Below are 15,740 nucleotides of genomic sequence, written 5' to 3'. Positions count from 1 at the left end.
ATTCTTTTTCTTAGAAAATACCCATACTAAATATTAAGGGGTAAAGATGCATGACAGATGCAATCTACACTTAAATGGTTCAGAAAGAAAATAATAATTTGTACAATCAAAAAGTTCAGAAAGAAAACAATCATTTGTATATAAGTTATGAGAGCATATGCATGCATGAATATATTTACACACACGTACATACACACACAGAAAGAGAGTAAACATGGCAAAATGTTTAAAACTGGTAAATCTAAAAAGGGCTTCTTTACAATGTTTTCTGTAAATTTGAAATTATGTCAAAACAAAAAGTTAAATAGATTATTAAAACAAATATTCTGCAAATAAGAATCAAGTTAAAATTCCACAAAAGGAATAATTCTAGGAAAGAAATATTTGAAGAAGTAACAGCTAAATATTTTCCAGAACTTACAAAAAAACAGGTTCTTAGTTTGAAAGGGCACGCTGAGTGTGAAGCAGAATAAACAACAAATGATAATAAAACTGAAGAATGTCATGTGGAAAAGAAAAGATAGCATGGACAGAAAAATCACATCTAAAAGGAATGGCAGACTAATCGCAAAAGCAACAACAGAAGGATAAAAAAAAAAAAAAGTGAACTGTCATCAAAATGCTGAGAGAAAATAACTGTAAAATTCTTCAACCAAAAATTTTATACCCAACTAAAACAGCATTTAAAGGCCCAAGTAAATGGACATTTTCAGACACCCCAACACTAAGAATTCATCTACTAGAGCCTCTAAAAAAATTATAGAGAAAACTTCAGCAAATCAAAAAATTAATTCATGGGAAGACTAGATAAAAGAAAAACATATAATTTTTACAAATTTAGTAAATATAATTACTGGCTACAAAAATAATAAAAAGAATGGTGTTTAACAAAACTGGGCAGATAAAACAAAAACAAGATGTACAGAGAGACGTTAAAGTCAAAAAGGGTCCTTGCTTGCTATAGGAGAACATCATATTTGTTAGAAAAAAATTATAGTTAGGTATATATGCTAAAATTAAGAATAAAAATACAATCTATAGCCAGCTTCCAAACCAGCCCAGGGAGGGCTATATAAAACGTATCAACTCAATAAATTTTTTTAAAAGGCATAAAAACGCCAGAGGATAGGGATAGGAGAGGAAGCAGAGAAACAGAATGATAAAATAAAATGCAAAATAGAAGAGAAAAATCCAAATAATGTATTAATAAACCATTAACCTCAACAGATTAAACTCATATATTAAAAGACAGAGATGATCGAGTTGGCCCAGGTGTGCTGAAAATTCCCTGTGGAGAGACTCTTAAAGACAGAACAAGGCATCTCAACTCAGCCCAATTCAGGAAACCTGCCCAATCCACCAAGAAATGGCAGAATGACTCCAAAAATGTTAAGAAATGGTGCACGGCTGTCAGTGTGTAGCAAGAAAAGCTGTGTCCGGAAATACACTGCAGTCCGTAAGACACACAAACACAAAAACACGCCTGTTATCTGAAAGCCAAGGGGGGGCTGCCCTGGGACTAGGAGTAAGCTCTCTGCGAGGGCAGAAAGTAAAGGGCTGGAGAAGGCCACAGACAGACAAGGGACAAATCACAGGACACCTCTGCCACACAGCATCAGTTTCAGGAGACACAGCCACTCCACACAGGGCTCAGTGTCTGTGCCCACATACTCCACCAAGAACATGTCCACCAGAACATGTCACACCCCAGGCACAGAAGAGCATCAAGCTTCCTCTGCACGGGGAGGAAGGAAGGAACAGCTTAAACAGATCATTAAAAGATGCTATTCCCCCCAGTTGAGATGTGTTATCCTGCTGGTCCCACATGTACAAAGTTTTTCATTCATTATCATGCGCAGCTGGGCTAGGAGCCATCTACACCTGCCCAGAACCACCTGAAATGGAGACTTCCAGAGCTGATACAGCATCAGCCTCAAAGTCCTTTCTCTCAATTGCTCACGATAATGCAATAATCCTATTTTGTTGAGTGCTTACTGTGTGATTCACATTGCTTACCTCACCCAATCCTAATAATATCCCTGTAAGATATCATTTTATCCCCATTTTACAGAAGAGAAAACCAAAGGCTAAAGCCAGGCCACTAGGAAGTGCCAGGATCAACTCCAACATCTTTAAACTTGATGTTAACTTGACTCCAGCATCAAGACTCTGAAACCTAACCTGGTCTCGGGCCTTCCCGCTGGTGTTTGCTATGAAGGATCTTTGGTTTTTCTTCCTAAGATCCCTCTTTGCTGAAAAATCAGGAAAGAAAATTTAGTCACTACACCTGGTTCTGGTGTCACATGATGCTGTTACCAAACCAAGCTCATTTCCCTGCATAGTCATCACCTGTACACCTGCCTGATGCCCCCACCAGACTGTGGCTCTTTGGGGACAAGCCTGAGAGTTATTCATCTTTGTAGCTGCAGCATTGAGCACAGTGCCTGGACAACAGAAACTACTCAACAAAGTGTTCGAGTGAATGACAAATGGAGGAAACTGCCCTGGCAGGTGTGTCTCAGTTGGTAGAGTGTCATCCAGGGCACCAAAAGGTACCAGACATGGCACATGCCCAGGTTTTGGGTTTGGTCCTAATGGGGTAGGTGTAAGAGGCAACGGATTGATGTTTCGCTCTCACATCGATGTTTTATTTCTTTCTCCCTTCCTCTCTCTCTCTCTCTCTCTAAAATCAATAAAACCATTTTTTTAATGGAAGAAACAAACTGGAGTAACACACTGTCTGCGATCTCATCGTACCACGTACCAACGTCATAATTAACAATCCTGACGTTGTCCATTCCGTATTTTCTCAGTGTGTTGATGACAATTCCAAACTTTTACATTAGTTGCATGCAAGAAAACACTAGTTTTCTGAAAGCAGGTTGATCTCACACCTAGATGACTCTGTACTTATATCACACCTGGCTCTCCTGCTTCACAATAGCTGAGTGAGATCTCACCTCTCCAAGATGCCTGGGGAGAGAACATGGTGTGAGTGCTATGAAGTTTCCTTCCCTTGCAAAGAAAATAGTAACACCTCTGGTGGCTGGAGCCATCGGAACACAGAAGGGAGCCGTCGGGATCCCAGAGTCATTCTCTCTCCTGCAATGCTCTTCCTCTCTTGCCCCTCATCCTTCTCACTACAGCTCTGCTGTTACCTGCTTCGGAATTCTTCCAGAGCAGCTCACCCCTCTTCCCGTGGCTGTTTGGACCTCCCTTTTTCACAGCCTTTGCAATGCAAGTAATCATTCTGCAGGACAGTTATCTTGCAGATCCTGGCGTACCTTTTCTCCATGTCTGACTCCCTCCTCACCCTTACACAGATTCTTAAAGGCAGGGGCTATGTCAGTGATTCCTACATTTTAGAAACAGTGCAGCCCAGTGCACAGAAGGGGCTCAGGCGTTGCTGAATAAATGAATGATCAGAGAAACAAATGAGTGCTGGATGTATAATGGAGGACCTAAGAGGTTCCTACGTCCTGGCCAAAAAAGGGAGCATGAGAGTGAGAAGCTGGAAAGCAAGTCTGCTGCTAGCCCCATAAAAAGACCGAGACAGGCATTCCCCTTCCTGTCCATTGTCCTCAGCATCCCAGTCCTGATCACTGTCTTGAGAAGCAGATACAATCCATAGACAGAGTGGGGGCTGGGACCGCCTTGAGGGCAATTCACACTGGAGCCCCTTCAGTTGTAAACTGGGGGTGGGGGGGGGTGAGTGGAGGAGGGTAGGCTTAAAAAAGCAAAAGAGAAGACTCATTGGTTCCACAGCTGGGTACAGCCAATGCTTCGCTGGCTGTGGGGTTAGGGTTTTCCAGCTGCAGTTCTTTGAAGAGAGAGTGGTAATTCTTGTGCCTGAAAACCATTTCTTAGTCTGGGGCTGACTCATCCAAGATCCCTAAAGCGCGGAGGACCATCCTGGGGGCGCACCAAGACGGGAAGCACGAGGGCAAAGTTTGCACATCAAGACCTTTCTGTCTCAGTACCCCAGATTCAGCAGCGGGGACAGCAGCTTCTTTGAGCAGGAGCCAGCTGGGGGTCAGGATCCTTAGAGGTGGGAGAAGGGGACTGAAGTTGGAAAAAAAAACCAAGCACTCCACCCACTCATGTCACGAGAGTTCAAAGTGCCTACCCTGCACCTGAACTCGGTACGTCACAGTGGCTCATTGTCTCAGACCTTCACTGTCACCACACACAGAATTCCCCCCTGATCTCGGAGCTGAATTCAACAGCAAAGCTCAAATTTACAGGTAGGTTTTTTAACTCTTACTTAGCCAGGTTAGCCACGACCTAGCATGTTACAAGTACGCCTCCTGAGAAAATTCACACACTAAAAATTTCTAGAAAGTTTAGGTTCCAGGATTACTTAGGATGGCTGAGATGACGAGCACATAGATCGTATGATGTTTATCGTCAGATGTCTAAACAGCAGAACAAATCATGATTTTTTTTTTTTTTTTTTTTGTGGTATGTGTCCCCTAGCGGGAACCGAACCCAGGACTCTCTGGTCCGCAGATCGACGCTCAACCGCTGAGCCAAACTGACCAGGGCCAAATCATGAATTTAACTTGCGAAATAAACTCATTAAAAGGACCTTTTCCCACAGGTCAAATGATGTCTTCTGTGTTAAAACCCTCCAAGGCCATGCTGACCTTCAGAGCACTATTAGGCCGGAACCCTGGCACATGGAAAAAGAGCCCCTAGAGTCTTCACAATATAAAACGACGCCTTTGAAAATTCATTTTCTCATCTTACTTGCCACTCCTCTGGCCTCATCCTATTTTCCAACTCCCTCTCCTGCTGCTTAAACACCCTCATTTGCAGGACTGTTCGAGGTTCTCTGAAGCGCTCTGCACTGTCCTGCTCCTGGACCGTCGGTGTCCGCTGTCCCCTTGGCCCAGAGGCCCGTGCCATCTACCTTCACACATCGCAACCTCAGGGCTACCTGAACTGCTCCTCTCCCAGAGAGCTGTCTCTACTCCCCGCCAAGGGCCCAGGGATGGTGCACCCTGGACCCCTGAGGGGTCTGTCCAGGTCCTTCCCGAGTTCTCAGTGCACAGCTTTGCAGCTGGTTATCTGGGACGATATGATCCCTTAATAAGCGTAACGAGCTGCAAGTCCTTTGGAAGAGAGGCTAGTCATCGCTCTAACCAGCACAGTGGGAGCAAAGCAAGCGCCTCTTGACTGAACTGGAGGGGAAAAAAAGACCTCAAAAGGCGAAGGAAAAAGAAGGTTTTCCAATAACGAGGCGGCTCTTCTCTGTGCATCCAGATAACAGCAGCAGTTAAGAAGACGGGCCTGGCCCTGGCCGGTTTGGCTCAGCAGTTAGAGCATCGGCCTGCGGACCAGAAAGTCCCGGGTTCGGTTCCCACTAAGGGCACGTACCTCGGTTGCAGTTTGTCCCTGGCTCCGGTTGGGGTGGTGTGGGTGGCAACCAGTCAATGTGTCTCTCTCACATTGATGTTTCTCTCTCTCTTCCCCCCTCTCTCCCTCCTGCTCTATCTGAAGATAAATGCAAAAGTGTCCTCGGGTGAGGATAAGGAAAAAACAGTATTAAAAAAAAAAAAGAAGATGGGCCTGGAGTTGGACCCACTAGATCTGAGTCCTGGAATAGCCACCTACCAACTGACAGACCAGAGAGCAGGCAACTGACTTGCCTCCATACACCTCAGTGTCCTTATCTGTGAAATGAAGAGAGAATGAGAGCCTACCTCCCACGATGAACTGGGTTACTGGGCTTAGAACAGGGCATGGCTCATCGCATGGGCTCACCAAAGAAAGGTCAGCCTTTTTTGACATGGTATGGAAATTGCCGATTTGTCTTTTCCCTATGTGTTTGTTTTCTTCCCTAAGTTGTGACCATCTTGTCTCATTCATGATTCTACCCCTAGAGCAAGGCACACAGAGACTCCCTCTAGGCACGCAGTGCTGGCTCACAACACTCACTAAATGGGTGATGAAGATGCACATATGGAGCATGTTTGAGGTAGATGTTATGTATTTCCTATAAATCTTAATGAAATATAGTTCCTACCATGCAGAACATTTTTCCTTCTCTTTACTTGACCACACTCTTTGCATCCTCAGGTCTCAGGCTAGACGCCACTACCCCCTGGAAGTCCTTTCTCTGGTCTAACCCCAGTGAGGCCGCACTCATGCAGGGCACCCGCCGCACACTATGGTGTGCTGTCAAGTTTAGCCACAGTCTCAGGTTTTCCCAAAAGACAGCGAGCTGAGCAAGGACACCAACCATCTCTTACACACGCCCATAGCCTCAGCGCCCAACACCACGCCTGGCACAGACAGGTGCTCAGTGAACCTGCGGCCCGTTGTTTCTCCTTCACCGCCAGGTGCTCCGAGGAGTCACCGGTGGGAAGCCAGGCCAGCAATGGGGCGTCCTGTTCAAGCTCTGGGAAGTCAGCCCACATCCACTGTCACCAGTGTGAAGGAGTGGCAGAGACTCGAGAAAGGGGCCGACGGTGGGAAAAGCCCAAAGCCACGAGACTTCTTTATTAAAGAAGAAGAAAGAGTCAACTTGGAGACAGGAACCTCCAAGCCCACATTACTGTCGCCACAGCGGCAGGCGAAGACTGGAGACTGACTGCCATGGAGGATGGAAGTGAGCAGGTCAGTGGTCCCGCTGCCCAGAAGGGGGGCCTCTTGAATTCACCTTGCTGACTTGCATAAGCAGCATAGAAACTAATAACCTAGTACTGATGAGAAAGCAACAGGCACACGGCAGCAGGGTGAGAAAGCAGGCCTTTGAGTAAAGCAAGGGGCTCCCAGGCAGCGTGGTCTAAGGTGGGGGCAGAGAAACTAACATCACTCAGCACTGACTGTGAGCCGGACCCACCCCTTCAGCCCCTGTGGCAGGTGCCGTTATTCCCAGAGCACAGAGGAGAAAGCCAAGGCCCCAAAGCTCGAAGCTGCTGAGACCTGCCTAGAGTCACCAACTCAGCCAGAGACGGAGCTGGCACTTGAATTCGCAGACCCTCCGTCTCCACAGCCCACACTCGCTCCTTCCAGCGTCTCCCCTCACCACGTGTTTCCGCAGCTCATGACCAGTTTGAAAGAGAAATCTCGAGATCCTTTCTGTAACTGGGACTTCTATTAAGACAGTGCACTGCGTTTTCTCTTCCATAGCGAGAGACTACACTAAATACAGAAAACAGCACCCAAATGAAATGCACTCTGCTGAAAATGATCCACACAACCCTGGATGGAGCGCGGAGTGGGGGCGGGGGGAGGGGGGATGAGCCCAGGAGCTTAATTAAGAGCTGGCGAGACTGCATGAATATTAAGGGTGGAGAAGCGTAGCAAGTCGGGCCTCCATGGCAGATGGTGAAAACAACTCTCAGGCAAGACGGGGAAGGGAATCCTTCAGCTGCTGCAAAGGGCCCTGACAAAACATTAGCTCTCCATGACACACTACCCGGAGCCGGGAGCTCAACATGAGATGGCAAGACAAGCCCAGGTGGGAGGGTGATCCTGAGACGGTGATGGGAGCATTTGACAGATGTGAGCAGATTTCACGGTGGGGCCTCAGGACCACATCTTAAGCAGGGAAGGCTTCGTGCTTCCTCTTTTGTCCATTCATGCGTTCACTCCCTCGTTCTGCAGGGCTTTCTTCAGCACCTACTACGTGCCTGGCATGGTTAGGTGCTGGAGATACAACTGCGAGCAAAAACAGAGACCATGCCTGCCCCGGCGGAGCTCATGGTCTAGTGAGGGTGTGATTCATGGAATCGGGGTATGACCATTACAGACGGGGGTGAGTACTGTCAGTGAAAAACCACGGTTCTGCATGTGCAAACAAATCTGGAAGCTGACCTACAAGGGAGTCCAGGAAGGTTTCCATGGGGGAATCACTGCTTCAGTGAGCCATGAAGGATGGAGAGGTTAACTACTCACACGAGGGCTGCAGGGGAGGGGAACACAGGTGCAGAGCACAGGGATATGGTGAGGGGAAGGGTTCGAGGCAGACCTGGAGAGTGTGGGCTGCATAAGGACTTCTTCGAGGAGCCTACCCTAACGGCACGGGGAGTTCCCTGGGGCTTCAGCCTCCCCTGCAGGGTGGCTGGGCACCCACAGTCTTTGTGGTCTGGCCTCACACACCCACCTGCTGATCCTGGGCTCTGGGCCCCTCTGCATGCTATCATCTGTCATCCCACCACCCCTGCCTCTTTCTTCCTTCATTCAGGCTCATTCTATCACACTCAGCTTGCACATCACCTCCTCCAAGAAGCCCTCTGACTCCCCTCCCAAACTGGCTGAGGAGCCTCTGCCTGTATCTTCATCATGGTAGAAGACACTTCAATGGTTTGTCTGAACAGTTCCTGGTATACAGCAGTCACCCAATGATGAGTACTGGCTGAGTTAACATACATAACAAGGAATTAATGTGTACAATATGTACAGTGCTCTAAAAAACAAATAAGAAAATACAAAGACCCAGGCAGAAAAATGGGCAAAGGTTTGAAATAACAATAGCTAGTACTTATTGAACGTCTACCGTATGCCAGCTAATAGTCTAGGGGCTTTCTATGAATGAAATCACTTATTATTATTTTTTAAATGTTTTTCATTTTTATTGATTTTAGGTAGAGAGGGAATGAGAGGGAGAAACATCACCTTTTTGTTCCACTTATTGATGCATTCACTGGTTGTTTCTTTTATGTGCCCTGACCCGGGATTGAACCCACAACCTTGGCATATCGGGATGACACTGGAACCAACTGAGCTAGCCAGCAGGGACAAATCACTTATTCTTTACCCCAACCCCATGTGGTATGATTATATCTGCATCTTTTTTTTTTTATCCTCATCTGAGGACATTTTTGCATTTATCTTCAGATAGAGCAGGAGGGAGGGTTAGAGGGGGGAAGAGAGAGAAAAACATCTATGTGAGAGACACACACAGACTGGCTGCCACCCGCACAACGCCAACCGGGGCTGGGGACAAACTGCAACCGAGGTACATGCCCCTAGCGGGAACCAAACCCGAGACTCTCTGGTCTGCGGGCCGCCGCTCTAACCGCTGAGCCAAACCGGTCAGGGCTATATCTGCATCTCAAGAATGAAGAACTTGGCCCAGAGAGGCTAAGCAATTTGCCTGAAGCAACGTGGCCAAATGCCCGTGTCCACCCACCATACTGAGTGCCATCTCCCGTACCCTTGGCCTGACCATGCTTGGGCCATGCCCAGGGAAAGAAACACAAGCAGCAGGAACATGAGAAGATGCTCACCCTCGTCTGCAAACTAAAATCAAAACAACAGAGGCTGGGAAAGCATGACAATGACTAGCAATGCCAGGGTTGGCAAGAGTGTGTGTCCTTGGAGGTGGCCCAGAGGTCCATCGGAGAGGGGACAGTTTATCTGCACACTGTAAAACCCTGGGCCGCTAAAAGGGGAAGCCGACCCACACGCCTGACACACATGTATTTCTAAGTTTAAAACAAGATGTCCTCACCACCTCCAGTCTTTCCTCAGATGTCACCTTCTCGGAGAGTCCACCTCCCTGGAATGCCAAGTCACCATCTTTGGAACCGTGGACGATGTATCAAAGGAAGGCCCGGGGATGCTGGCCAGAACTTTCTCGGGGCCCAGGGAAAGGTTTGCCTGTTTGACCCTAAATCCCAGAAGTGCCTTTTTTCCTTTATACAATGGGTCCCAGCCCTCTGACAGCTTCAGCATCGCCAGACCTAACACCACACCCCAACTCCTCCCCTCGGTGTTCTGTGTCAACCTCTCTGAGCCTCAGTTCCCCCCCGAGAAGCAAGGCCGTTCACAGTGAACCTTGTTATGTTGCTAACATAACACGGTTTTCGGTTGTTGAATCCGAAAACCACCGAGGAGATTGAGGGTACCCAGGATGGTAGACACAAAGAGACTTAGCCTGCAGAAGGAGCTCAGCACCACATTATTTGTATGAGCAGTGGGAGTGAGGGCCAAGCTGGGGTCTGGGGATTCACCCCAAGGGAGCAGAGAAGCTTTTTGCCAATGGCGGCAAACTAACTTTTTACTATTGTTTTGAGACCCCCTGCAGACCCTGACTGCTTGCACCTGGGGTGGCCCCGCCCCACTTACTCTGATTTACCACTGATGATAAGTGGCAACTTGGAAACAGTTCCTAAGGGGATGGGGCGGGGGGGTTGTTTTGTTTTGTTTTTGAGGTAGTTGAGAGAGGAAAACATTATCTGAGCTGGCAGGGAACATAATGAGTCTATTTCCAAATCTTGACAGTGGTCAAGATTCCATCGGCCTCTTCTGGATGCCAAAATCAAACCCAGGATCAGGGAACCAATTGGGAGCGTCGACTTCCCCCTCGGATTTGCCACAGGTCAAGTTCACAGTCAGATTTTCCATCCCAGGCTGGCACCTTCCGCTCAGAGGCAGTGGCCAAGTTGGACCAGTCTTCACATTACCACATAAAAGGGTTTCATTAGCACAAGTCATTTACTTGCCATGCTTGGAGAGACAAAACATAAGAACCCCTTAGGTGTTTGTTGTTGTTATTGGTTTGGAAAATGACCCACTTCTGCAAAAGAAAAAGGTTGGTCAAAGTCAGCTGGCTGGGGAGTGGGTATCTGAAGTCTGTTAAAAGAACAGCTGTGCCCAGGGAAACAAATACCTGCGTTAACAAGAGGCCGCAGAGCGGACACCCTGGGTGGACTTTCGGTGATTTACTAGATGGCTCGGGGCCGCGGCCCATGACACATGGGCTGTCCTGAGCCAGCTGCCCCTCGGCCTCTTCCAGGGCCCAGCTGGGCACCTCGAGAAGCAGTGGTGGTTCTAAAGGTCATGAACTGGGGTGGAGTTCAGAGCACAGAGTGAGAAGTGTCTGGCAGTCACAGTTTTTAGGAAGTATCAAGGAGATGGTAGCAAGCCCAGCAGCATTCTTCAGGACTTTGACAACTCTATCTTCCAGTGCAACTGACCTGTAATGTTCCTTGCCCCTCCTCTCCTGTCTGGTTTGGAGATCCAGGTCATACTGGCCCCATCAAATGACTTAGAGTGGTTTCTCCTTTTCTGTTCTCTGCAACCATTTGGATAAGAGAGGGATTATCTGTTCTAGAAGACTTGGTAGGCTTGCCTGTAACACCATCGGGCCTTGTGTGCTTTCTTCCCTGCTCTTTATGAGAGCTTCGCCGTGGCTGACCTAATGACTTCTTCAACAGTTATTGCTCTGGTCAGGTTTTCTAGTCCTCCTTGAGTCTGTTCTGTTGGCTTTGCTTTTCTAGGATAGTGACCATTTTTATCCAGGTTTTTAAGTTGACTGGCATGGAGTTAGTCTCTCAGGCTTGGAAGGACTCTGCACGTCCGTGAATAAGCAAAAGGCCAAATCCGAGAAGTGGCTCCTGCCGCACCAGCACGCCCCAGCCTGCTTCGGGGCACGTGCGTGGGACCGCTGGGCAGAGGTCTAGGGGCCGGTTCTGGAGTCGAACTGCCTGGACTCTCTTCTAATCCCAACCTGAACGTTTGCAACCTCAGTCTCCTACTCTTTTAAATGGGTATATCAACCCCTCAGGACTGCTCGGAGGATCACAAGTACTTTGTAAACTCTAAGGCCCCATCCCTGGGAAGTTCCCAATACTCTCAAACTTTCAACTTATAAATCCTCGAGAATGCAAACTCAAGGTCCAGATCGAAGGTGCTTCAAATCTCCCCAATAGAACCAACTGGTATTCTCTCTTTTTTTTTTTTCTTTTTATTGACTGTATTGGGGTGACATGGGTTAATAAAATTAAACAGGTTGCAGGTGTACAATTCTGTAATACATCATCTGTGTATTGTATTGTGTGTTCATCGCCCCAAGTCGAGTCTCCTTCCATCACCATCTATCTTTACCCTCTTCTACCTCCCCCACCCCCTCTCCCTCTGGCAATCACCATACTGTTGTCTGTGTCTATGAGTTTTTTGTTATTGTTATTAATCCCTTCACCTTTCACCCAGTCCCGCAACCCCTCCTCCCCTCCGACAGCTATGGGTCTGCTCTCTGTGAGTCCGTTACCACCAACTGGTGTTCTCAATCACCGCCTGTCACTGCGTCTCAATCACCTTGGTGCTCATTGTCTAGAGCAGCGGTTCTGAACGGGGCTCGCTGGCCCTGCAGTGGTTCTCCTCTACAGCTACTGAATCGAAACTCTGGGGTGGACATAGCGATCTCTGTGGAGTTTTTTGTTTTCGTGTTTGTTTCTGCTTCGTTTTCAATTTTAGCGGCGTGTGTTTTAACACGCCCCCCGGGGGATCTGACACTGACTTCGTGTTTGAGAGCCCTAGGTTCTCGAAAGTCACAGGGCATTTCCCAAGCCGGTGCTCAGTCCGGACATGCTTTTAAAACATGGCCACTCCATTATGTTCAACCAAGGGAAAAGAGAGAATCATGTTGAAAGAGTGAGTAGGAAGATATAAACAGGTCTTATGCAAGTAAAAACTGAGATAATTTTAAAACATCAATGGAGAGAACATGGCCAATGTTGCGACCTGGTGTGGGCTAATTCATTCAATGACAGGGACAATTCTGAGGACACAAATCAAGCAGTGCCTGGGCAGCAGACGGCAGTCTCAGGACACAAGGACAACGATCTCGAAATTCAAGGCCATGTGAACATGGGCCCCAGGATCAGCATTAGCAGGGAAGTTCAATGGCTTCCTGGAAATTCGGAGAACACTGGGTGTCTGTGTGTTGGGTTGGGGTTCAGAGTGATGCCTTGGCTCCTAGCTAGAGATCTTTCCACAGGTTCAAGGCTTGTATGAATCTGCAAACTGTCAATGCTCTGGCCTAGTTAGCCCAGACAGCACTAACCAGTTTTCCCGAACCAGATCACAGGAGCTCACTAACCAAAACCTTTTCCATTCAGATGAAACTGCTTTGTTTCAAAAATAAAAAGAGACACCTGGTAGAAATTATGCCAGGCTTTAAACCTCTGAAGGACCAACTCACATTCCCATGTCCGAGGTGAGACTCCAAGGAGTAATTTTGGATTTCCCCAAATGGACCCATGAACAATTGCTTACAATGAAACGCACCCACAGAAACTACTGGATATATATACTCACGGCCGTCAACATTCAGCATTTAAAATGCGTCACCCCCACCTTGTCTCCTGAGATCCCGATTCACTCCGTTGGGGTGGAGCCCACTTTTAACAAGCTCCCCAAGGGATACCGAGGCAGATGGTCCCCAGACCACAGGGCCGCTGTCATTATGGAAGATGAATTGGAATCCAGAGTGGTACAGTCGCTGCAGTACTGCTGGGGAAAGGCAGTCTGGAACCAAAACACGGCCCTCCGGAGCCCTGATTTAGAGCTTGTTCCCACAGCACAGATCAGGGAAGTCAGCAGTAAATGAGTAACATGTTACATAAGTTGCTTTTCTTTATGCAGAGCCTTAATCCACCACAGAGAAGTTAAAATCATATAAAAAGCAACAGCCCACCCCCAAAACAAATGCTGGGGAAACACAGCCAGGATCTCCCAATCCACCTCCTGCCAGGCAGAGATGAGTCCTCCTCTGTACTGAAAACCCCCTCAGCTCCCCCTCCTGCTGCTGGGAACCGGATCCTTTGGTAAAGGTGGGGGGTGGAGTAAGGGGCGGGGAGAGGATATTCGGTTCCTCATGAGCACTGACACCGTCTACATCAAGGCTTCCCTCTGGTTGAAAACACAGTGGAACCATGTACTTGACTACACCTCTGACCCCTTGCTGGAAAGTTCTGGAACCACAAAACGCCTTCTGTCTTGGGTCTTGTCTGAGAACCCTAAACTTATCTCTCTCTCTCTCTCTCTCTCTCTCTCTCTCTCTCTCTCTCTCTCTCTCGGAATCCCAGTCTCTTCTTCTTCCCAGTTGCCTGAAGACCTGAGTAATAAGCTAGTTCTCACCAGAGTGTTAAAGGCTGACAGTGGGTGGGGCATTTATCACCCCAGTGCCCACAGACAATGTCAAGGCGGGTATGGCAAAGGCATACCATGTATATGCACACGTTATATGCAGGAGTTTTCTCAGCACTGACCTAGACACCCTGAACTCACTGGAGCACACATTGAAGTTCCAGAGGAATAAGCCCTTTCCTATCTTTTTATTATGCTTCTCCAAGCAGCTAGCATGGTGACTAACCCTTAGGAAGTTTCCAAAGAAATAAGTATTGAATTGATTTAAATGGACACTTGATGTAAAACTTAATTCCCCACCCCCATCCCATATTGCCACAATGCATGTCTCAAAATGCATTAGAGCAACCCAGGGTGCTTGTTAAAACCCATCGTCTGGGCCCCACCCCGGATGCAGTAAATCAGACTCCCTGGGACCTGCATCTTTAACCAGGTGCCAGGTAATCTTACACCTGCACAGTCTGAGAACCGCTGCCTTAACCCTACGGAAATCTCAAGGACACCGATGCCATGGGATGTGCTTAAACAAAAGGGCCTTCGGGAACACCCAAAGCAGAACGCAAGAGAGGCAGGCAGCTTCCTCCTCTCCATCCGGGCATGGGCCCAAGGGGAGCAACCAACACGGGGAAAAGGAGGCCCGCGAGAGGTCAGAGATGAGAAAGGTCCGGAGAAGCATTCTGGAGCTGAGGTTGGAAGTTAACAAGGCCACCACTGACCCAAGCAGGCTTGGCCTTGCCTGTGTCCCCCCATGTGGGTAGCATGCCCAGCACCAGATCATGAATCGGGGGGGCACCAACAAGGCCCAAGGACGGAGAGCAAACGGCCAGCAGCTGTGCCCCACTCTGCAAAGCTGCAGGGAACAAGAGGTAGACCTCCATCTAGACTCCTCCGCTCGCTTCTCCCCTTCACGCTGCCGTCTGGCAGCTAAAGCGAGTGAACCACCCTCCCTCGTGCTTCTCCTGTCCCTTTGCAGCCACATTCTGAGCAGGACAGGGTGCCCAGGCTTCTTCTGCCTGCACCCCAGGAGCCTCAGCAGCTCCCCTCACCAGCCACCCTCCCCAAGACAGGGAATCCCTCCACCCCGGCAGTTGTCCCTCAAACACGGGTGTTTGTGCCTCATTTACACAAGCCCACTCCTCCCGGAGAGATGAATTTTTAAAACAAACAGCGTTTACATATGGTCGCAGGCAGAGTCCTGTCAGCACCAGGGATCCCCAGACGGAAACTGGAATCAATCTGAGGCAGAGACTGCTGAAGAAATCCTGTCTGGGTGAAACTCCTCTCTGGAGAAAGAGGAACCTCAAAGCAGATTGCTCAGATACCCCATTAGGAGTCCCTAAGGACGTCACGCTCTCCCCAGCGGGACACGCTGAGCATCAGAACACTGAGGGCACCATCACTGTCCTGTGCAGTCATCCCCATCACCCCATCCCTCCGGGACTCTCCCACCGGCACCCGGGCACCCCTGTTCCCACACACACCCTGCTTCCATCCAGGGCATCGATGGTCCTGCTCTGTTGGGCACAGACTCTCCACACTCATGCAGGATTCCCTGACATTCCAAGGCTTAGGGTTCTGGCAGCTAAAGAGAAAAACCCACCACACAGGCACCCCAAATGGGGCTGTGCACATAGGGGCTAGGCTCAGCCACAAGGACTCAGTCAAGGAACAATCTGACCACTGGAGAAATGTCAGGCTTGGGAGCCTCAATCACCTGGGTCATTGTCTCCTCTGTCCTTCATTTCTCCTGTGGGGACGTGTAAGGGGGAGGAATTCTGTCACCTTTACTGTGTTACTTCCAGGACAGAGTAAGAAGGTAGATGCCAGCCACAAAAACTAGCACAGGGTGGGAGAGG

The 15,740-nt window shown here is 48.6% G+C and overlaps 1 protein-coding gene across 1 annotated transcript in view; it reads right to left on the bottom strand.

The window, feature by feature from the left end:
- The window catches only part of CDYL2 (chromodomain Y like 2), a 176,028-nt gene that overhangs the window by 33,657 nt on the left and 126,631 nt on the right, over positions 1-15,740 (bottom strand). The window lies entirely within an intron of this gene.

The sequence above is a fragment of the Molossus molossus genome, unplaced genomic scaffold (assembly GCF_014108415.1).
Source record: "Molossus molossus isolate mMolMol1 unplaced genomic scaffold, mMolMol1.p scaffold_m16_p_21, whole genome shotgun sequence".
Lineage (NCBI taxonomy): Eukaryota > Metazoa > Chordata > Mammalia > Chiroptera > Molossidae > Molossus > Molossus molossus.
The sequence above is the reverse complement of the archived record's forward strand: the minus strand, read 5'-3'. Positions and strand labels throughout refer to the sequence as shown.